Source organism: Ictidomys tridecemlineatus, unplaced genomic scaffold (assembly GCF_052094955.1).
Source record: "Ictidomys tridecemlineatus isolate mIctTri1 unplaced genomic scaffold, mIctTri1.hap1 Scaffold_4553, whole genome shotgun sequence".
Classification (NCBI taxonomy): Eukaryota; Metazoa; Chordata; class Mammalia; order Rodentia; family Sciuridae; genus Ictidomys; species Ictidomys tridecemlineatus.
In genome coordinates, this window is record NW_027522949.1 from 39859 (window position 1) to 64582 (window position 24724).

The window sequence follows — 24724 nt, forward strand, 5'->3', positions numbered from 1 at the left end:
CTGTCTTTGCTTCAAAATTTGATTTAAACTTTAAGTGATGGAGAGTCATGTTCCTACACCCTCTCTGTTGGTCACCATGCCGAACAGTATCGCCATGAAGACTGTGAGGATTCTGCAACACCCTAGCAGCTTTGGAGGCCCTTCATATGGAGCTTGGAAAGGCTGAGATTGTCAACAAAGAGCACACAGTCAAGTAATGGGGCTCCAGAGATAGCCAGATCTGGGCTCAGTTTCCAGTGCTGCTTGTTAAATAATCTTGCATGAATTTCCACAGTGCATTCCTCCATAAAGAAATGAAATAGGCTGAAATCCAGCATTGTCCAGAAATTAAGTGTGCTAATGCATGTGAAATGATTCTCGGTAAGTAACAAACTGAGTAAAAGCCATTGGCTTTATCTGATCACAGCAGTGGCTCCAGCAGAGGGGCAATAGGAGGCATCATTGCAAAATTAAACATGGCCACAATTCTACATGCTTCCTGGAGTCAATATCTGCTAAGATATTTAACTATAAGGATTTCCAATCCTTCAAAAGCCAAACTCCAGCTCACGAAAATTTGAAGCTATTTTGAATCCAAGAGAAATACGGTACAGATCTGGGGAGTTTGGAACCCTCTATAGCAAGCCCCCTACACTCCTATGGTCTTCCTGTGATAAAGCTAAAGATAGTTCCCAGATGTAAAAATCTCATTTAAATATGACATATTAAAACTGGAGGAAATTTTTGCTATCAGTGTAGCCGAAGGAAAAACGTGATTGATCAGTGGCCTCCACTTACAGAAGAGCTGTGAGACAGAGAGGGGCAGGGGGCCAGAGGGAGCCTGGGGATAGTCCCAGATGTCATGCCGATAAATGTTGGAGTTTCACTGGGGCAGCTTATAAAAGTAAGGTGAGGAGTGAGATTGATGGAATCATATATGCCTGTCCAGAGGGGTCACGCACACCCACTATTCTGCAGGATTAATATGCACCCATAAAAACAAAAGGAAGGCGCACAAGGAAAGCAGGCTCCTTTTCATCAATGGCTCTTTTCTAAGTATGCTCCTGTAGGCGATTTCCTTTCTAATCCTGCTGTTTCAAATGACATTTTCAATGCAGTGAGCTCCATGTCATGTATTGTCCTGCCAGTGGAGTCTCCTGTCCCGTCAGCTGCCACACCAGCCTGTTGAATCCTCACGTTGTAGTGAAGGTCAAATGTGCTGCCCCATGCCAAGGGTCTGCAATTCTTCAATTAGCATTGCCTTGAAAAAATCACTGGAGACCTTAGCTTCCTCAAGTATTCTGAACACTCTTCACGCAGTAGTCAGACACACTAGAGATTCTGGAGGACACGACCCTGTGGAAGGGAAAGCCAGAGGGTGCTAATTGGGCAGCAGGCTGCAGAAAGTGCCTTGGGACTTCACCCTGAAGGCCCTCACGGGAGCTCACAGGTGATGGGGGAACCAGGTTTCCTCTTATTCCTCTAGGGATGTGGGTTGGAATATTACTTTGTGCATACATTTACTTATCTCTGGCTGTTCTTCCCACTCAAACCGCTTCTCAGGACAGATGCCCCAGGAGTAGCCATCAGGGCTACTTTCCCAGCACTCATGACCCCGAGGATGGAGTTTATCACATCATCACATAGACCCTGTGCTCACTCCTGCCCATTTTATCTCTCTTCTTTATAACCTACCTGCTGAGTTACCCGGCCAGGAGATCTTGGCATCCCCGGGGGCTCAGCATCGTGGTCTGCAAGCTCTGGCTGAGGTCAGCTTGCTCCTCTGTCTTCTCTTATTCTGAAAAATGGCAGCTGGATCCAGAGACTGAGCCATCTCTGCTTCCTTTCCTTTGCAAGCCTGCTGCTGGAGTAGTGTTTCCTTTAGGATGTAGCTCACATCTGAGGTCTTCTCCTTGATGCAGCTCACATCTGAGGTCTTCTCCTTGTGACGCCAGCACAATTGCTGCTTAATGTCTGTATGTATTGATCCACCAAGCTTGCAAAATGTCAATACTCTAGCTCTGTTATTTATTAGTAAGAAAACTGGTACTTATTTATTTACATAATCTATCTTTTGGTTAGCTGACAAATTATAATGGTATGTATTTATGAAGTGCAAAGTGTATGTCTACAATACAGGGTGATTAAATCAAACTGATTATGTATCCATCACTCTGATATTTACCAATTGTTATGGTGAGGACATTTAAAATTTATTCTCTTAGCAATGTTGAAACCTACACAGTGCATTCTTATTAACTATAGTCATCAAGCTGACAAATAGATCACAAAAAATTTATGCCTCCTGTTCACAGGGAAGTTTCACCCTTTGGCCAGCATCTCCTCCTCCCCCAGCTCTCCAGACTCTGGGAATCACAAACACATTCTCTGCACCACAAAAGAGATGCTAAATATTTTACTCAGAGACAATAGGAAGTTTTGCCTGAAGGCTTCTCAGGAATCTGCAAGACCATCCCCATCTTGTTTGCACAAGGGGGCCTAGGAAGTTGTTTCACCATGCTTAGAGGCTCAGGCATCAACAGGCTGCTGAAACCATGGTCTCAGGAGGCTTGACTACTGCTTGAAATGGTGGGAACTTGGCATCAACCATGTGGTGCTGGTTCTGTAGGGTTGAAAGATGCTGGACTAAGGGGGTCATGGAGGCATCCATGTAGATGTCAAAGGAAAACCTGGGAGACCAGACAAAGTGTAACAGGGTTGGAGTCTCTGCAGGTAGCCCTTGAGAGGTTGATGAATGAATTAATGAGAAAGAAGCTGAAACTGCATTGGAGATCTCTGAGATTAAGAGATACCAGTATCATGAAACATCTTCCAAGGAAACTCAAGGAATTGAGAAGAGACAGGCCAAGAAGAGACCACATAGACTGCTACTAACAAAACCATAGGAGTAGAGCTACCCAGGCACTTAGGATTGAATATCACAATGCCATATGCCTCAGATGCTAGATGTGAAAATACAGGTTTTGTTTGCCCAGCTGGATTTTGGTCTTCTTTTGTCCCGTCCCTTCTCTCTATGCCCCTATTTGTCCCTTGTAGAATGGAAGTGTTTACTCTGTGCCATTATATATTGAATGTGTGTGTGTGTGTGTGTGTGTGTGTGTGTGTGTGTGTTTGTATTGATTTTTACAGGGGTTTTTACACTGTGATTTTGTTTTGAATCTCAGAAGAGACTTTGGAATTGGACTTTTGGAGAATTCTGAAACTGAAAAACATCTAGACTTTTGGCAATGGACTCAATGTATTTTGCATTGTGAGATGAGCATGAACTTTTGAGGGCTGGGAGCAGAATATTATGGTTTAGATATGAGATGTCACTCAAAATGTTATGTGTAAGAAAATGCAAGAAAGTTTAGACATGAAATGATTGGGTTATGAGAGCCTTAACCCAATCAGTCCATTAATTCACTGAGGGTTTAAGTGGGTGGAAACTGTAGTAAGGTAGTGTGTGGCTGGAGGAGGTGGTTCACTGGGGGCATTCTTTTGAGGTGTATTTGTTCCTGATGAGCAGAGCTCTGTATCTGCTTCCTGTTTGCCACATTCTGAGTGGCTTTCCTCCTCCACAACGATGGAGTTGGCCTTTTATGGGCTGAAACCTTGGAAACTGTGAGTGCCAAATAAAATTTTCATTCTCTAAAAATGTTCTTGTCAGAACTTTGAGATACAATGGTAAAAAACCTAACTAAAATAATACTATACTATCCAGAAATAATATAATAGTGGCCTTTTGGCTCTTTGTACTAATATAATATCCATAGTATAGTATCCAAAATTAGTTTAATACTATTATGATATCAATACTATAGCATCCAAAACTAATATAATATCTGCACTATGTCCTTTAATTCTATGATGATATTCATAGTATAGTAACTACAACTAATATAATAGCTGTCCTATGGCCTTTAATATGAATATAATATCAATCATGTGGCCTCTAAAAGTGAAATAACAGCTGCCTTGTGGTCTTTTAATACTAATATATTATCATCTGTACTATGGAACCAAAACTGATATAATAACTCCCCTATGAAATTTAATATAATATCCATAATGTGGCATCTAAAGCTGATATAATAACTAAAATGGTATATTTAATATTAGTATTATACCCATACTGTGGCTCTAAAGCTATTATAATAACTCCATTATGGTCTTTAATATTAATATAATATTCATACTATAACATCTAAAACTAATATAATAGCTGTCCTGTGGCTTTGAATACTACTATGATATTTGTATTATAACATCCAACATTAATATAATATTTTTCATTAGTATCATTAGTACTAATATAATATCCATAATATTTTACGTAAAATTCATATAATATCTGCTTTATGGCCTTTAACACTAATATGGCATTCATATGCTCTTACATTTTAATATAACATCGATACTAGGACATATAATATGAATAAAATAGCTACCTTGTGACATGTAATATTGATATAACATCTATAAATACCTATAAGACTAATACAGTAGCTTTCATGTAGCTTTTAATATTAAAATAATATCTTTACTTTCACATCTAAAATTGATAGAAAAGCATCCCGTGACCTTTAATGCTCCTAAAATATACACATAGTAGCAACTAAAATTGGCATAATAATTGCCTTGTGGCCTTTAATACTACTATGATATCTATACTAGAGCATCCAGAACTGATGTAAGAGCTGTCCTGTGTGGCCTTTAATGCTAATATGATATTCAAACTATAATATTTAAAACTGATATAATATTTGCCCTGTGTCTTTTAATACTAATATTTTATCAACATTATTAGGTAATACTGATAAAGTAACTTCATTGTGGCCTTTAACACTAATATCATATCTATATTATAGCATGTAAAAGTGTTATATTAGCCACCCCATGACCTTGAATACTAATATTATATGATAGCATTGAAAATTGATATATTAGCTACCTATAGATTTAGTATTATTATTTTATCCTCACTATAACATCTCAAATTATTGTAATAAGTTCCCTGAGGACAATAGTACTAATAAAATATCCAGATTATAACATAAAAATTGAATATAATAACTGCCTTGTGGCCTTTAATTCTAACATGATATGCATATTATGGCATCAAAAATTAACCTAATAGTTGCCAAAAAGCTTTTAATAATAATGACCATATTATATAGCATCTGAAATGAATATAATAGCTGTCCTGTCTTCTTTCATACTAATATAATATCTATCCTAAAACATCTAAAACTCACATAATCTTTGCCCTGTGGGCTTTAATACTAATATGGTATCCATAAAACAGCATCTAAAAGTAATGTAATAGCTGCAATTTGGTCTTTGTTATTAATGTAAAATCCATAGTATCACACACCTAAACTAAATTTTGTAGGTATTAATATTGATAAAATAAATGTACTGCGGCCCCTAGTAATAATACAATGGCTGTCATGTGATCTTCAATATTAATATATATCCACAGTATAGCACCAAATACTCATATATAATGGGTGATCTGTGGCCTTTAGTACTAGTATTATATCTGTAAATAGCATCTAAAATTAACAATATCTGCTTAATTGCCTTAAGTTATATGATGCCCAAACTATACCATCTGAAGCTGATATAATAGTTGCCCTATAACATTTAATATTAATATGACATACACACTAGAGATCATCTAAATCTAATATCTGCCATCTGATCCTTAATACTAATTTCTGTACTATAGCATCTAAAATTAATAAAATAGCTTCCTGTGGTTATTAATATAATATCAATATTGTGGCCTCTAAATCTAAAATAATACCTTCCCTGTGGCCTTTTACACTAATATTCATAATGTAGCATCTAAAACTAATAAATTAACTGACCTATGCAGTTTAATATTAATATTATAGCTATAATATCATCTTTAAAACTAATATAATTCCTCTACAGTAGCCTTTAATCGTAATACAATATCTATCCTATAACATCTAAAACTAACTTAAAAGCTGTCCTGCGGCATTTCATATTCATATGTTATTCATAATATAAAACATAAAGCTAATGGGCTGGAGATGTGGCTCAAGCAGTAACGTGCTTGTCTGGCACGTGCGGGGCACTGGGTTCAATCCTTAGCACCACACAAAATAAAATAATGATGTTGTGTTCGCTGAGAACTAAAAAATAAATATTAAAAATTCTATCTCTCTCTCTATCTTAAAATAAAATAAAGCAAATATAATTGCTCACTATGGCCTTTAGTGCTTATATGGTACCCACACATAGCATCTAAAATAATACGATAAATCCCTTGTGAAATCTAATACTAGAATGTTATTCATATTGTGTCATCTAAAAATAATACAAGTAGTACTGGGGTATTTAATATTAATGTAATACCATTCTCTTATCATCTTAGAGTGATAAAATAGCTGCCCTGAGCCCTTTAGTTCTAATATAATATCCATATTATGACATTTAAAACTAATATTATAGTTTCTCTATGGCTTTTGATCCTAATATGATACCCATACTCATATTTAGATGCCCTTAACAATAATATAATATTTATATAATAGCATCTAAAATAAATATAATAGCTGCTCTGTGGCCTTTAAATTTGATGTAATATCAATTCTGTAGCATGTAAAACTAATTTAATAGCTGTTCTATGTCTTTAATACTCAATAATATCCATACTATAGCATGCAAAATTAGTAGCTGCCCTGTGGCCTTTAATGTTAATATAAATCCTTGTCATAGCTTTGAAAACTAATGTAATAGCCCACGTAGTTTTTTTGTGGTAAATGATATTTGCTACTGAGCTCAAGTTATAATATAGTTACACTGAGTTTTCAATACTAAAGTAATATCCTTAGTATAGCATCTTAAACTAATATAATATGTGGTCTGTGAACTTTAGTATTAATTAAACATCTTAAACTAAATAGCATCTTAAACTAATATATGTCCTATGGCTTTTACTATTAATATGACATTCTGTATTAGTGAATCAAATACTAATATAATAGGTACCCAGTGGCTTCATTACTAATTGATATTTATACTATAACATATAAAATTAATATAAAACCTGTCTGTTGGCCATTAATATTAATGCAATAATATTATAAATATAATATATATATACTATATATATTATATATACTATATATATTCCATACAACTGTATCTGTACCTAATATAATATCTACCCTGGGGTCTTTAATATTAGTATAAATGATCATACTATAGTGTCTCAAACTGATACAATAATTGCCCATTGGTTTTGCATACTAATATAATATGCATAGTAAATCATCAAATATGAATATAATACCTGCCTGTGACGACTAATATTAATGTAATGTCCATACTACTACAACTGATACTAATATAAAATCTGCCCTGTTGCCCTTATTATTAACGCAAATCCATACTATAACATCTTTTAAATTTTAAAATATTTTTCTTACTTGTAGATGAACACAAGACCTTTGTTTTATATATTTATTTTTATGTGGTGCTGAGGATCAAACCCAGTGCTGCACATGTGCTAGGCAATAAAATGAAGACATGTAAACACAAACTTCCAGAAATCTATTGATCATAGAGTGATAAGATATGCATACTATAGAAACAGAGTGCTGTTAGCATTAAATAGAAATTTCAGTGAAAAAAATAGCATACTAAAAATAAAACTCTAATGATTGATCATATCTCTGCCTACCTTACATAAATTTACAGATATACCGAGTCATTAGCATGTAATGAAGTACCCAATTATTATGTGCCCTGCTGTTTTCAACTTTTCAGATTGTCAGTTCTCAGTTTTGAAATAAGCTGCATGATGTGAAAGGCTTTTCCTGGTAATGCCATACTGAAATCTATTTGCATTCTTTTTTTCTTTTTTCTTTATACATGACAGTGGAATGCTTTACAATTCATATTACACATACAGAGCACATTTTTTCATATCTGTGGTTGAATACAAAGTATATTCACGTGAATTCATATATTCATACATGTACTTTGGATAATGATGTTCATCACATTCCACCATCCTTTTTAACCACTGTCTCCTCCCTATCCCCCACCCCTATGCCCTATCTAGAGTTTGTCTATTCCTCCCATGTGCCCTCTCCATACCCCAATATGAATCAGACTCCTTATATCAGAGAAAACATTTGGCTTTTTTTTTTTTGAGGGGGAGAGGATTGGTAATTTTACTTAGAATTACCTTTCCAATGCCATCCATTGACCTGCAAATGTCTTGATTTTATTCTCTTTTATTGTTGAGTAAAAGTTCATTGTGTATATATGCCACATTTTTTTATCCATTCATCTACTGAAGGGCATATAGTTTGGTTCCACAGTTTAGCTATTGTGAATTGTGCTGCTATAAACATTGATGTGGTTGGGTCTCTCTAGTGTGCTGTTTTGTAGTCCTTTGGGTATAGTGCGAGGAGAGGGATAGCTGGTTCAAATGGTGGTTCCATTCCCAGGTTTCCAAGAATTCTCCATACTGCTTTCCATATTGCCTGCACCAATTTCCAGTCCCACCAGCAGTGAATGAGTGTGCCTTTTCCCCCACATCCTCACCAACACTTATTGTTGTTTGTCCTCATAATAACTGCCAGTCTGAATGGAGTGAAATTATAGCTTAGAGTAGTTTTGATTTACATTTCTGTAATTGTAATATATGTTGAACATTTTCTCATATATTTGTTAATTAGTTTTCTGTTTGTATTCTTGACAGGTGACAACTTCATGACCTGGGTTGTACTCTCAGCATTTGTTCATTTAGAGATAAGAGAAAGCTGAAGACTTGCCTGCTGGGATCCTACCTAGTGTTTGGAAGTTTAATGTTGGAGGTGAGATTCCACTCACACCCTCAACGTCCTCCAACTACCTTCCCTTTATTCCTTATACTCCTCAGGAAAAAGCCCTGGTATTGACTTCCCTCTATACTTCCTGGAAGGACCAACAACACTCAGAAAAACTGCATAAACATGTTTGTTTTGCTATTTATTTATTTTGTGGTGCTACGTATCTAACCCAGGACCTTTAGTGTGTCAGACAAGTGCTCTAGTAATAAACCTCATCCAGTTCTTGGTAATTATTTTTAATAGAGTTTATTTATTAGAATATTTATTTATTTATTGGTTCATAACTTATATTGCAATTAATTAATTTATTTTTAAATTAATTTTTTAGTTTTTTTTGGTTGTTTCTTCTGTTAAGAGAAATTTCTTAACTAGTAAAATATTTTTAACAGTTTTGGCTCTGCTGGGGATGAGCCTAGGGCCAAACTCATACCACTTCACCCCCGGCTCATTAATAAATCCCATTAGCCCTGAGTTTTCAATCCTGTATAGGAGATAATGAGTTAACATGCATATTCCTAAAGAGTAAATCCAAGGAGGCTGCTCTGGAGGAGGGTTTGGTGCATGCCTTCCCACCCCTGCTCTGGGTCTGTGGGGCTTACTTAGGCAAAGGGAGCACCTGAAGAGAAAAAGGCAGTCATTGGGGGCTGTCTGGGTTGACCTCATTTTGTGTGCTCCTCTTCCCTGCTAAACACGTAGGTCATGGAAATTTCTGCTTCAGAAACTAGATTGCGTTCCTGACTTTGCTCTTTTGAACCAAGTCCCTACAGGTGAGTGCACACCGGACTTTGTGGCTTACTCTCCCTCCTGTCAGGTGCCTTGATCCTTTGGCGTTTTGCACGTGCCTCCTTGCCAGGGCATGGAGGCGGTACCGCGCAAGCGCACTAGAACCCAGCTCAGAAGGGCTAGCTCCCTGACTACGGGTGAGCTGCAGGCTGGACTTGGGGAAGGATCTAGAGTCATGGCCTCGCTCAAGGCAGGACGTGCATACGGGGTCTGGGACTGGTGTCTGGGGCCACAATGACACAAGGCCTATCCAGGTGGCTCCTCCCCATCATGAACCCACAGCAAATTTGGCGAAGCCACTTGCACCCAGGAGCCGCGGCCACAGCCTTCCACATGGTTCACAAGCCTTGCCTCCAGGAGGGACCCTCTTCAGGTTTGGTGGCGGGAACCCCAAGGGTGCCTGAGTCGGGGATGGTTTGCAGGGGGCTCCATTGGGCCTGGAGAAAGGGCTCCCTGGCAACGCTGGGTCCACACTGCCTCGGGGGAGCATGCCTTGTTGTCTTTCCAAGATTTCAGAGTATCCCGTAGTCACTGCAAAACGGTTGTGGGGTATACCATGGTCAGGAGGAGGAGAGGGAACCCAGGCTGTGGTTAACTTCCTGGTGGTGGCCCACATGGCCGGCTTGCTATAAGGGTGCCCGTGTTTGCTTTACAGACTGGAAACAAGAGACCATTGGCTTCTGTGGAACTCATGTTTGTGATACCTGTTGATGACCAGAATCCTTCCTGCCCACATAGAAAGTGTGGTGCTGGCCCAGTAAATTCAGTGTCAGTCCAGGGCAAGTCTTCGTGAACCATGGAGGCAGTCAGTTCTCCAGTTTTCTGTGGAGATGGAGTATGGAGGATGTCCTGACACCATCACTCTTTTGCTGGTGGTTCTGGGATATCAGGAGCCCTCCCTGCATGGGCAAAGATATTCTGTACAATATATGGGCAGTAGGATCTGTAGCAGGTCATGTTGACTCCCATTAGATAGTCTATGTTTGGAGAAATTTAGAATATTCCAATTGACTTAAATGGACACTTTTTGCTGCACGTGACTTGGATGCAGATATCCATGCCTTGAGTTGCTGCTGCTTTACTGAGAGGACCCACAGGGGTGGGTAGAGGAACTTCTAGAATTCAGCTTGTCCCATGGGCACCTCACTGCTCTTCCTGCTTTCAATGCATGAAAGAGAGTGAGACCCAGTTTTTCTGGACCACAGCTATGCCAAGCCATAGAATGCCAAACCAGATGCCAGTAGTGCCCACCCCACCTGCATGACCTTTGTTACTCACCTGAAGCAGCACCAGGATACCATGTGAGTTTGGGTTCCTTTCCTAAAGGCTACTACTGCTAGAACTGGGAAGTAAGTACTTTCATGGGGGTGACTGGGAGGGTGCTGTGTGGGAAGCTTGGATGTTAATTTGGGCATCTGTGATGAGCACATACAAATATCAGGCCTAAATGTGGACATTTGCATTGAAGACTTGTCCTAAGAAAAGTTAGAAAAGCAAGACATGTAAAGGAAAATAGAGAAGGGTGTCCACTTAGATAAGCCATAGATAGAGAAAAAGAAATTGAAAATGATTAAATTGATAAAAATAAATGCTGAGATCTTGATTTTAAAAGATTGCCACATACAGCGGGACACATTGGCATGTGCCTGTAATCCCAGTGGCTCTTGATGCTGAGGAAGGAGGATTGTGAGTCTAAAGCCAGCCTCAGCAATATAGCAAGACCCTAAAGAAAGCATAAAAATGGACTGGAGATATTGCTCAGTGGTTAAGTACTTACTGGGTTCAATGCCTGGTAACAGAAAAAAAAAAAGATTACCACACAGGCCATGTATGATTTGGCATGCCTGTAATCCCAGAAATTTAGGAGGTAGCAATTCCAAGGCCAACCTCCACAATTTAGGGAGAACCTGTCTCAACATAATAAGGGCTGGATTGTAGCTCAATGGTAAGGGTCCCTGGGTTGAATCCCCAGTACTATATATAAATAAATAAATATATTAATAAATAATTGCCATACAGGGTTAGACCTGTGTCACTTTGGTGTAGTGCTGTGGTTTGCTTGACAGTGACAACAACAGTCATTTTGCATTTGCTGACCTCACACATAAATGTTAGGAGCAAATTCCCAAGACATTGCTTTCTCATTGTGACAGAACTTCCACCCATAGGTTAATCTAAAACCTTCTTAGTCTAATATTTTCAGCCAATCAGTATTATAGGGCAAGCAGCTTTCATGATATTATTATTTGATAGGAGATACAATTACATTGGCTTAAATAAACCTGTTGGCAATTGTTTTGAACTTTAAGGCAGTCTTATTTCTTACATTTTGAGATTTGTTGATATGTACTACTCTGATGATCAAATGATGCCCTTAATTATAGTATTTTGGAGACTGTTTTTTATTTTATCTAATTTTAATCTTTCCTTAAGCACAGGCTTTAGTTTTTTGGGGGAGCTAGAGATCTTGTGTTTTTCCTCTTTAGATTCCACTTCACACCCACTATTGAGTCTTTTTGTTTCTTTTTTGGTAACCAGGGATTGAATTCAGGAGCATGCAATTACTGAGCCACATCCCTAGCTTCATTTTGTATTTTATTTAGAGACGCAGTCTCACTGAGTTGCTTAGTTTCTCACTTTTGCTGAGGTTGGCTATGAAATTGTGATTATCCTGCCTTAGCCTCCCAAGCCACTGGGATTATAGGCATGGGCCACTTCGACCAGTATTATTTGTCTTTCTTAACAAAGATGTTGGTCACTTTTTAATATAATTTTAAATGATTTTATTTTCTTCAGCATGTACCACAGAAAGGGCTGAGATCTAGAGAGAAAGATGAGAAAGATGAATGAGGATAATTTTTGTGGTGATAAGGTACTTATGCAAAGACATTTTTTGGTAACTAGATGAATATTAACCATGGTGTTGTATTCAGTATGTGTGGGGCTTGTCCCATTTCCTCACCTGTTTACAGTGAATGAGATGTCCCAATAGATGTGGAGATGGTCAGGTTGACTCCTATGCCACTCTAGGACAACAAGGTGTACAGTGTTATGAATGAGTGCAACTGGCATGTCATCTTTGCCAGACTTCAGGCAGATGCCCTTCCTCCTCCAGAGGACCTGTTTTTTTCTGGACCATAGCTATGCGAAGCCATGGAGTGCTCACCCAGATGCTCACCCACATGTCAGTCACTTTGTCTGACAGTGACAAAGAGCATGCAGGTGTCCACCCCACCTGCATGCTCTTTGTCACTCCCCTGAGGCAGCATCAGAATACCATGTGAGTTTGGGATTCTTTCCTAAAGGCTACTGTTGCCAGAACTGAGCAGGTAAGGATTAGAGTGGATTTTTGGAGGGATGATTGGTGGGTACTTATATAGGAAGGTTGGATGATTAATTTGTGCATTTCTGTTGAGCATATACAAATATCAGGCCTCAGTGTCAATATTTGCACTGAATAATTTTTCCTGAGAAAAGTTAGAAAAGCAGACATCTTAATCTCTTGGACACGGGTTATAATTTTACCTAATTTCAATCTTTCCTTAAGCAGAGGCTTTAGTTGTTTGGAGATAGAAATCTTTTATTTTGCCTTGTATTTTGCCCTTTAGATTCTACTTCACCCCACCTTTGATTCTTAAAGAATAAGAGAGACCATGATGTGTTTTTGTTGTTTTATTTTCCTTTGATTTTGCAGTGTTGGAGACTGAACTCAGGCTCCAAACATAGCAACACATGATGTGTTTTAAATACACATAGAATTCTATGTTGCCCAGGTTACTCTCCAAATCTTGCACCCCAGTGACCCTCCTGGGGCTGTCTATAGACATGGAGCACTGTGCTAAAACTGTAAGCTTGATGCCTCTCTCCTAAGGCATAACTGAAAAGTTCCTGTAAAAAGCATTTGAAATCTTTTCCTTTTTGTTATATAAAGCTTCTTGCTGACATTGAAACTCCTGGATTCATACCCCATTATATTATTTTTAATTCTTTTTTATTTCTTTTTTTAGTTGTTGATAGACCGAACCCAGTGCCTCATGTATGCCAGGCAAGGTTGCTACTGCTGAGCTTCAGCCCCAGCCTCATTATATTACTTTATTTTTGAGGTTCTGAGGATTGAACCCAGAGCCATGTGCATGCTAGGCAAGCACTGAGGTACATCTCCCACACTTTTTGAAAATTTTGTGACAGGGTCTTCCTGAGTTGCTATGGTTTGGCTTGAAATTTAAATCCTCCTGCCTCAGCAGTTGGAATTACAGGTGTGTGCCACCACATCTGACTTTGTGACAGTTTTTTTCTTAAAGTGAGGTTCTGTAGAGTTCATTTTGTTGGTAGTTAGAAAATTATTTTCTCATATAAACCCTGGTTTATATGAGAAAATAATTTTTCTCATACATAGACCCTGAAAATTGGAATTTGGCATATTGTAGGAAATAAATTTAGGCCATTGTGGCTGGGAATATGGTGGCAGGTGGGTTGTAAGTAGGAGGTAGAGAGAGGTTGGCAGAAGAAATCTCAGTTGATTATGAGTGGTATGAAGTCATTGGAGAATTTTAAGCTAGGGATCCAGTTTGTATTTTTAGAGGATCACTTTGGGTTTTTAAAAAGTAGATTATAGTATAAGAGTGGGGTTAAGAATACCAGCAGTGACGCCTCTGCAGTAGCTTGAGATGAGCTAGACATCATGATAGTCTGGAAAGGGATGGAAACAGTATAAAGGAAAATGATCAAATATGATCCCTCTTAGATCTTTGACTTGAGTAGCTGGATGGTACCATAAATTGGGGAGACCTAGGGAGTATAGGTTTGAGATGCTGAAATCAAAATAGTCTTGTAGGCACACATGTCCACAAGTGTTCACTCAGTTTCTGATCTGAGAAGATAATCAGCTCTTATTCCCACTACCAAATCTACTGCACAGTTATTCACTTCATTTAACAAGGATGTGATTATTCCAGTCATTGGGAATGGGTGCAGTGAGATCATTGAGGTAAAAAATTTAATATGGTGTTGAGGAGATAGCTAGTAGACCCAATTGATTTGCATGGTATTTCATGCAACAAAGATTATACAGTGTACCTAAGGTGTTGGGGAAGGATCCCAATGGTACTAAAATTCTATTAGCATCATTTTAAAATGTGAAAGATCCTTCAATGATCCATTTATATTCATTTTAGTTGTAGGCAATGCACAAAATGAGTTAGATAGAAGCTGTCTGCATAACAGGTGATCCTAGATAATCAAAGACTTCTTACAATCATATAGTTAAGTACAAGTTGATTTACTAATGAATCATTTAAAACTCTAGACCAGTGCTATTCAACAGAACTCTGCAGTTATAGAAATGCTGTAATCCTGTGTGGTCTGATCTGGTGGCCAGTCTGCTGAGAATTAGAAACGTGTCTCATGTGATTAGGAACTGGATTTTAAATTGATTGATACTATTTAATTTCAATTTATTTAGGTAGTTGCATGTGGCTTATAGCTTCTGTATTTGTAATAATAATTACCTTTATGTAATTAATTATTTGCTTAAGGAATATATCTTTCTTTATAAAAGCTATTGGTCACTTTTTAAACTTTTAGCTGGTTTTATATTCCTTCAATACATACCACAGAGAGGGAAGAGATCTAGAAAAATGTGAGAAAGATGACTTAGGATCAAAAATTTTTGTGGCTATAATGTGCTTATGCAATGTAAATCAGACTATGTTAAAGAGACATTTTCTGGTAACCAGGTGATTGTTAACCATGGTGTTGTTTGCAGCATTTGTAGGCTTGTCTCATTTCCTCACCTGTTTACATGGAATAATATGTCCCAATAGATGTGGAGATGGTCATGTCATCTCCCATGCAACTGTATGACAACCAGAAGGTGTGCTGCATGATGAATGAGTGTGAACAACATGTCATCTTTGCCACGCCTGATGCAGATGCCCCTCCTCCAACAGAGCACTGGGAGGAGCATGTCAATAGTAGGCTACTCCTCAGAGGGATGGGTTAATGTCACCATCCTATAATAATTTTTTCATCCTCTTTAACAAGACATTTATTGTAGCTACATAAATGGGAATTTTCTCCTAACTCTGTCTCATGACTGTCAGCTTGCTGTGCTGTGAGCTCATTGAGAGTAGGGCCTGCATCTCTGCCATCTCAGCCTCCCTATGGCCTTGCCTGGCATATAGTAGGCATATAGGCAGAGTGTTTTTTCAGATCTCAGAATAATCCATGGAGGATTGCTTGAGCCCATGAGTTTGACTCTAACCTGGGCAACATGGTTCATGTTGCTGAGACTTGCCTCAAATTTGTGATCCTCCTGAATTGCTGAGATTACAGATGTGCACTACTGTGCCTAGCTAAGAATCCTCTCTTTAAAAAAGTTTGTGGAATAAAAAAAATAATTTAATTTGATGGGTGTGGCTAGTTTTGTAGCTTGCATTACAATATAGGGCTCACCCAGACTACCAAAAATTAAATGTACATTTGTATGATTTTACATTTTTGTGGTCTATAGCTAGTAGAGTGCAAATGTTTTAGAATCACATGAGAATCCAAGAGATATTTTGAGTGGCTTTAAAAATAGATTTAAAACTGGGTGTGGTGGCATGTCTGTAATATGAGCTACTAGGGTGGCTGAGACTGGAGGTCTACATGTTTGAGGTCAGCATTGTGCTAAATAGACTCTGTCCTAAATTTTAAAAAGAAAGTGTTGAGAGTATAACTCAGTACTAGAGTATGTCCCAGCAGGCATGAGCTCTCAGGTATAATCCTCCCTATTCTCAAACAAACAAATATACAAACAAAGTTTTGCAATCTCTGGTTTTGAGGGATATTTACATTCATTTTCCTGGATTTGCTGGCTAGTTTTGTTTCCCTGCCCCTGCCTCCAACAGAATCAGCATTCCTCCATTTTTCTTTTGTTTAGCAAACATTTCCCTTTTATATAACAACTTTATTGAAGTTTATTTACACACCCTGTAATTCACCAGCTTATGTGTACTGCCAGTACTTTTTAGTGTAAATTCAGAGTTATGCCCCCAACACCCTAGTGAGTTTGATGAACTATTTCATCACCTCAATAAGAAACTCTATTCCTATTATCATTCAATCACCATTCCTCCTGGTCCCTGGGAGCCACCAGTGCACTCTTTGACATAGATTTGCCTCTTTCTGACTTGAGTACATGGGATTATGAACTGCATGTTTTCCATGGTGGGTGATTTGGCTTGTGCTTGGTGGAATGTTTCCAAGGGTCATGCTTATTAGTCCATGTTACATCACTCCTTTCTGTTGACTGACATTCCATTGATTAGATAATCCATATTTTATTTGTCCACTGATCACTGATGGGCATTTAGGTAGTTTCTGCTTTGGCTGTAATGAAAATAATGCTGTGAACATTTGTGTACAAGTGTGTGTGTGTGTGTGTGTGTGTGTGTGTGTGTGTGTGTGTGTGTGTTTTGCTGGGGATTGAAACCAGGGCCTTGTGCATGCTAGCCAAGTGCTCTACTGAGCTACCTCAGCAGGCCCTGTGTACAAGTTTTTGTGTGAATGTATGTGTAAAGTACCTAGGAATGGAATTGCTGGATCATATGTATATGAACTCTGTACTTAATTTCTGAGAAACTGCCAGACTGTTTGAAAAAAATGGCTGCTTAGCATTTCGCTTTTAATGAAGCTGGCTTTGAACTCACGATCCTTTTGCCTCAGCCTCCCAAGCAACTGGAATTACAGGCATGAACCACCACACCCAGCTTAATACTTCACTCTATTTAAAAGAATTTTTGTAATTGTAGATTGACAGCATGACTTTATTTTTATTTGTTTTTTGTTATGTTGTGCTAAGGAAAAACCTGGTACCCCACACATGCTAGGCAAGTGCTCTGTCACTGAGCTATGGCCCCAGCCCAAATACTTTTACTTCTTATTGTATTAATTTTCTGGAGTTTTAACACCCCTAAGCAGGGCCATTGTTTTTTATTTGTGACAGGTCTTTCTATGTTGCTAAGGCTGACTTTGATCTTTAGATCCTCATGACTCACTCAGCCTCCCTAATGCTGGGAGTACAGTGTCATCACATTGGCCTCTGGAGTATCTTTGTTTCTTACTTTTTTTGGTACTAGGGATTGAACTCAGGGGCAGTAAAGCACTGAGTCATATCCCCAGCCCCATTTTGTATTTTATTTAGGGAGATGCTTGACACATCACCATTACTGTGGCTAGCTTTGAACTCATGATCCTCTTGCCTCATCCTCTCTAGCTGCTGGGATTACAAGTGTGTTGCCACAACATCCAGCTCTGGACTATCTTTCTTATTTCAATGCAGTTGCATTTTCCCACTATGTTTTAACTTTATAATTCTTTTTCCCTTTTACAGAGGTTTGAAATTTTCATATAGCTACATTTATCTTCCTTTTTGTCTTCTATGTTTTTTAGATGTTTTCTTATTTCATTCTTACAAAGACCTGAATCTGAAATAGGTATATGGCTAGGTAGATTGATTACTATTTTCTACCTTGCTAGTGGTTATCTCAGCCCTATTTTTTGACTTTATTTTTACTGATAAGAAACACTACCTTGATATAAATCTTATTTGGGCCTTGCAATCACTTATATTTAAAAAAATATTGAGTAGTTTTTTTCCTAATGACAGGGAAAGTCAGTAAATAGGTATTACTGAGTTGGTATTTTTGTGGGTTTTTGTTTTGTTTTGTTTTGTTTTAATCCTGGGAATTGAATTTGACCACTAAGCCACATTTCCAGACCTATTGTTATTTTTTTATTTAGAAATATGGTGTCAAAAGTTGTTTAGTGCCTCACTATTGCTGAGGCTGGCTTTGAACTCACAATCCTTCTATCTCAGCTTCCTGAGCTGCTGGGATTACAGGTGTGCACCACTGTACCTGGCTCTGATTGGTTTTCTTCTATTGCCTTTGTTTTCATATCTTTAGGAGGCTTCTTAGTCTGAATTAGAGTACCTAATTCAGATTGCCAGGGGTGGATTGATGGGCAGGTTAACAGGATCCACAATTCTGTCTGGTTGCATTGATGTGGGGTTAAGAACTGTAGGGTAGATTCCTGATTTCAGTTTACTGCTGATTTGGAGGACAGAAAAAGTTGTCAGTAAGCAGATGGTCATGTGTATGGTGGTGTCATATACTGGGATATCAAAATGTTTACTTATATAGGACATAAGCTTACTAATTTTGTGGCATAGAGGAAAAATTAAGAAGCATGGAAAAGGGAGAGAAATTATTGTAGGGTAGAATTGAGACCGGGAGAATAGTCACATATCTGTCATATTTTTCTTTTTAAAGCTAGTTTAAGTAGAAGTTTTACCATAATCTAAGGTTTTGGTATACTCAAATGCTTTGCTGTTTCAGGTTTTGTGAAATGTACAACCTATGCAATTCAAATTTCTCTATACGCTGGTACCCTATCTTCATTTGCTGGAGTATTTTAGCTATTAGATAAATAATTAGCTTTGGTAGCACTAAAAGACTTCATCATTGACTGGTATTGACTTGTAGGTGAGAATATACAAATGTGTGCTGAGATGATTCATTGCCAGGATTGGGAACAGAATCTTGTGTCAAGTTATACTCTTTCAGAAGGGGATCAAAAAAGATTACAGAGTTTTCCTTAAATGTTGTGCATACATGAGGAGTGTCCCTAGGGTCCTTAATTTCTCAGATATTCCCTTTAGGACTGACTGGACAGTGGCCCAGAACACACTATTCAACAAGAACCTCAAAGCCCTGCAGTCTGACCAACTTGCCCGCTTGGCCAACGAAGGGGTAAGAAATCAGAAATCTGCCAATGTGGGCTCTTCCTAGTTCAGGCCTCTATGGCTGACTGATTTCTACCTACCTCCTATTTGCTAACTATGTGAAACTCTTGTTCCTTCTTCTTGTATTTTTCAGGCTTGTAATGAGCCAGTGCTGCATCATGTAGTTGTAGACAAGTGTGCAAGGCGGGTGCGGCAGGCCCTGACCAGCGAGAGTTGGGACACCAAGATGATCCAGTGGCTGCACACGACCTTGGTGGATACCTTGAGTCTGCCCATGCTGGCTGCCTACATGGATGCTTTGCAGACACTGAAAGGGAAGGGAAGGCTATGGTTGGTGTCTGCCCTATGCTGGGGGCCACCAGTCCCTGTGATGCATTCAGACATGGGGTTGGGTAAAGTCTTTACGTGGTCAGTTTGGAGGGCATGGCTAGCAGGTATGCTAATAAAAATAGGAGACAATGTCTTGTTTTTACATTTGATCTGGTGTAATGTCTTTGTGCCATCTCCATAATGAGGTACAGGGCCTAAAATCCAGAGGACTCATGACCTGACAGCCCCTGGCTTATGTCATTACTGGATTTTATTTTCCTGCTCCCTCTGAAGTCTAACAACCTCCATCAGACCTTGATACTTTTCATTCTCCAATCTTTAAAAAACTTTTTTCTTTCTTCCTGAAAAGGATCTCTAACATGTAAAAACCTTTTCCTTTCTCTGAGATCACTTTGACCTCTGTGGGCAGTCTGGAATTCACACAGATACTCCTTTGGAGTGTAAGCATCAGTGTATTTGAAACTCATATTTATACATCTGTGAGGTCACATCTTTGGTGGACAGGAAAAGAACAGGATATGGTATAAGTCATGATATATACACTATTGTTGGATATGTTTTTAGAACATAATAGTAGGCTTCATTAACAAGCCACACTTGAAGACTATACTTTAGAAGAAAATGCAGGGTTTATTTAAATTTTCTTATTTATATAAGGATACAATTTCTTTATTTTGTTTATTTGTTTTTATGGAGTCCTAAGGATTGAACCAAAGGCCTCATATGTGCAAGGCAAGTGCTATGCCACTGAGCCAAAATACCAGCCCAGAAAAAGCAATTTTTAAAAATTATATATATTTTCTTTTCAGCAAATAGTCACTAGAAATTTTAAAAAATGCAGAAATTCATAAGGAAAAAGTCATGCATATTTCCACAGGAATTCTATGAACATTTGGATGTTCATATCATCATACAGCCTTTTATATAGTGCTGTATATATTTTGTTTTACATGTAGAATTTTAGCAAAATCCTTTTGTTCTTTGCTTTCTCTGTCTGTTCTGTCTCTCTCTATCTCTCAGGACTAGGGATTGAACCAAAGGATGCTGTATCACTGACCTGCATTTTATTTATTTACATTTTGAGACTGAGTCTCACAGCTCAGGCTGGCCTCAAGCTTATCATCCTTCACATCACTGTGATGACAGCATGGCCACCATGCCTGGTGCTAATTATTTCTGTGGGTTATATATTGTCTAGTATGTATTTGAAATTAAACCATGCTGGGCATGGTGGTACACACATGTAATCCCAGCAGTTTGGGAGGCTGAAACAGGAGGATTGTAAGTTCAAAGCCAGTCTCAAGCAACTATTGAGGCTTCAAGCAACTTCAGTAAGACCATATAAAAATAGAAAATAAAAATTGGTGATGTGTCTCTGTCTTTATGCATCCCTGAGTTCAATCAATGGTACAAAAAAAAGAAAATAATCCTAGATATTCAGTCAAGTGGATAAATTATTTAACTGCTCCCTAACATATACCTTTAGATTGTTTATGTATTTTGGTTGTTATTAACAGATAATATGTCACTGGGTATAAATTATTTTTGATATAATTTCTTGTTTTGGAACCAGGAATTGATCCAAGAAACACTTAACCACTGAGCCACATCGGGCCTTTTTAAATTTTTGAGGCAGGTTCTCCTTGCTCAGTTACTTAGGGCCTCACTCATTTGCTGAGGCTGGTTTGAACTCACAATCCTTCTGCCTCTACCTCTCAAGGTGCTGGGAATACAGGTGTGTTCCACCATACCTGGATTGATATAATTCCTTTTAGAAGGTTCTCTAGTGAAATCGTTTGGTACAGGGATGGGGATAAACTTAGGATCCAGAAGCATTTCACCAGATTGATTTCAAAAAGAGCATACACACTGTCCTTGCATGCTGGGGGCTTACTTTTCATGCAGCCACTTATTTGTACCTTTGCTACACACTGAGGCATCTCAGACTTTGTCTTTCTAGATCCCAACCTTGATTGACCGCATGCTTGTGTCACCCAATACAAAGACTGGGGCCAAAGGAACTGAGGTCTGGTTGCTGCTGCTGAAAAGGCCCTGGGACCCTGCTGCAGGGATGCTTCCTCATGACAAGCCAGTGAGTTCAGGGGCTCAGGCTTAAGTGTGGCAGTGAGATGTTATGACTCGTAGCCTAGTAGCCCTGGCTGGAGGAAGGTGTAACCTTTTCCCTTAACCACTTGTTTATTAGTGCCTAACATAGTTCTGTAAGCAATGGGTCATGGGTTGGGTAAGCAGCCATAAAAGCCACTCCTGATAGTTGCGGGTGAGACTCTCACTCACCAGGTGGAATTTTCTCTTTGCAGAGGAAACTCCCTGGCTCTCCTCTGATTCTTATCACCTCCTCAGGCCCCTCTAACTCTGCATTCCCCACCTCACACCACCACCACATCTGGTAATCTCAGCTGTGCTGCTTAGGCAAGGTTTGTTGGGGGCAAGAGGACGTCTCCACGTGGAAATAAGATCTAGGAGGATGGAAGAGAAGAAACACAGGAGGGTGTAAAAATGGATGAACTTGAAATGTAGAGCATCCCATGACTCTTAATTGGTGTTCAGATACCACTTGCTGCAAGGTTGAAGGATTCAGAGTAGGTTAAGTAGAATGGAGAGATTTGAACCTAGCACTTTGGCATGGCACCCTTCCTTCCTTTAGGTCATCCCTGTCGCCACCCATCTGCCAAAATATGGCAGTGGAGTGGGCCTTCTGCAGTGCCTTGAGCATATGATCGGGGCAGTGAGGAGCAAAGTTTTGGAGGTGAGAATGACCCTATCTTGGGCAACCCTGGCACACCCCGGGTGACCCTGGTACACCCAGTGTGCTGGGGTGTTTATTCCTGACTGCAGCCTCCTTCTGACTGTCTTCTTTCCCTTCCTGTGAAGATTCACTGCAATTTCCCACACAAACCCATCATTTTAATTGGCTGGAACATGGGAGCTTTGGTGGCCTGTCAGGTAAGTGGTTTCTGTCTTATTTGGAGGTGTTTTGGGGGGCAATACTGCTTGCTTATGATGGCCATCAAGGTCTTGACTTGTGTTTCAAGCCCAGTGCTAGATGCTTACCTGATGATTGCCTTTTAAACTGTAGAAAACAAACTTTGGTGTTTTTTTTTCATTTTATTATGGAAAATTTTCAGCAGGACCCAAAGTGAGAGAAGCTAGTAAGTACACCACAGGGCCCCTTGCCCAACTTTACCTCTAACCAACACATGGTAGGCTTGCTTCATCTTTCCCCTTCCTGCTTCCTTTCTCACTCAGGTTAATTTGAAGGAAATCCCAATATATTATATTTTATTTATGTACATCAATCAGCATTTCAAAAAACAAAACAAAAATAAAAAACAACTCCTGAATTACTTTTTTTTCCCACATGTGAGTACCATTTAATTTGCCCAACTGAAAAAATAAATCTCATAGGCACAAATCAATAGCTCTAGAATTTCATGTCATGTTCATATTCTGTCCCTTTATAAGATATTGAGGAGTTTTTCCTTTGTTTTACATTGTGTGTCCACTAGTTTGTGTAAGTGCCCCTGACATGTCCAGAGCCCCACTGCTGTGCAGTCTAGTGGAGTAGAAACCTAGAGCCCAGAGAGGAAGAACACATCCACCTGACTCCTGCTCCCAGGGACGTGAAATCAGCAACTGTACCACAAAATCTGGGATGTCTGGAGCAGAGAGGTTCTATTCTACTTAAGGGAGAAAGGCAATGCCTTTACCATTTTATGAACTCTTGGTGGAGAAAAGTGATGATGTCTCGGCCTAGCAGGCTGACAAGGTTGAAGTGAGAAACCTCCCATCATGTGCCATCTGAGGACCTGACTTCCCTTCATGGTAGCTCTCATGGGAGAGCACACCTTGTGTTAGGACAGAGGAAGGGGAGGAGGAAATGGCTGGTGGGTCTGCCAATCCCCTGGACACTGGGTAGGCTGAGGCACACTGAAGTCACCTTCCTGCAGACAGACTGTGCCATTGTCCAAAGGTGTCAATCATGGAATATATCATTGCCGTTGTCTGCCTTGGGTTTCCTCTGTTCACTGTGTGTGGCCTCTGGGGGGTAAGAGTAAGGTGAAGCTGGCAGCAGGGATCATTGACAGTGGGGACAGGGGCATCAGGAACACATCCTCGTACATGCTGGGTCAGTTCTGCGTGATTGTGAACTGGGCAGATCTAACCCTATACCCCTTATAGGATGTGGATGATCCCCTCTTGGATATGAAGACTCCAGTCCTCTTTGTTATTGGTCAGAATTCCCTAAAGTGTCACTAACTGAAGAAAGATTTCAGTTGGCTGCATGTTACAAGAAATACAGACTACAGAATCATCCCAGGAATGTCACTAAAACAAACAGCAACAACAACAACAAACCTTGGAGGACAGAATTTTTACTTTTCAGAATTACCAAATAATGTTGCTAAAAAGTAAATTTTTAAAGCATAAAACATATAAAGAAACAGAAAAGTTGTAGTTAGTGATTCATAATGCTTGGACAAAGATTTCCTAAGCCCCTTTACCTAGCAAACTTTGACCCATTGTCAAGGAGTGTACCTTCAGTCACCTGGCAGTTTACAACCCTTTTTTGGTACTTACTTCCTGCCTATATATGGCTTCAAAGTCAGCAAGAGATTGGGAACCTTCCTTGGTCTTTCTTGAGCATATCATAGATTTTTGGATCCCTAGAAATATATTAGAATTTTCAAAGTATTCTTTGAATATCTTACTGCTGCAGTCTGGCTGGGCACAAATCAGGAGCCACTCAAGCAGGAACAAACTTTATTTCCGAACTCCCATGTATGCCACCCATGCAGCCTTCTTCCAGGACACACCACACCAACCAGAACTCCCTCCCCCCTGGGCTGAGCATGCATTCACTCTCAGAATGGTGAGAACTCAACAGGAACTCCAAAGTAGCCGGTGCTGGACGCAGCAAGAGCCATCCTATTACCGGACAGTAAAG

At 39.1% G+C, this 24724-nt stretch overlaps 1 pseudogene; it reads left to right on the top strand.

Annotated features, from left to right (window-relative positions):
- Nucleotides 1-10471: 10471 nt before the first annotated feature.
- LOC144373664 (KAT8 regulatory NSL complex subunit 3-like) lies at nt 10472-24036 on the top strand (annotated as a pseudogene).
- The last annotated feature ends 688 nt before the right edge of the window (nt 24037-24724 follow it).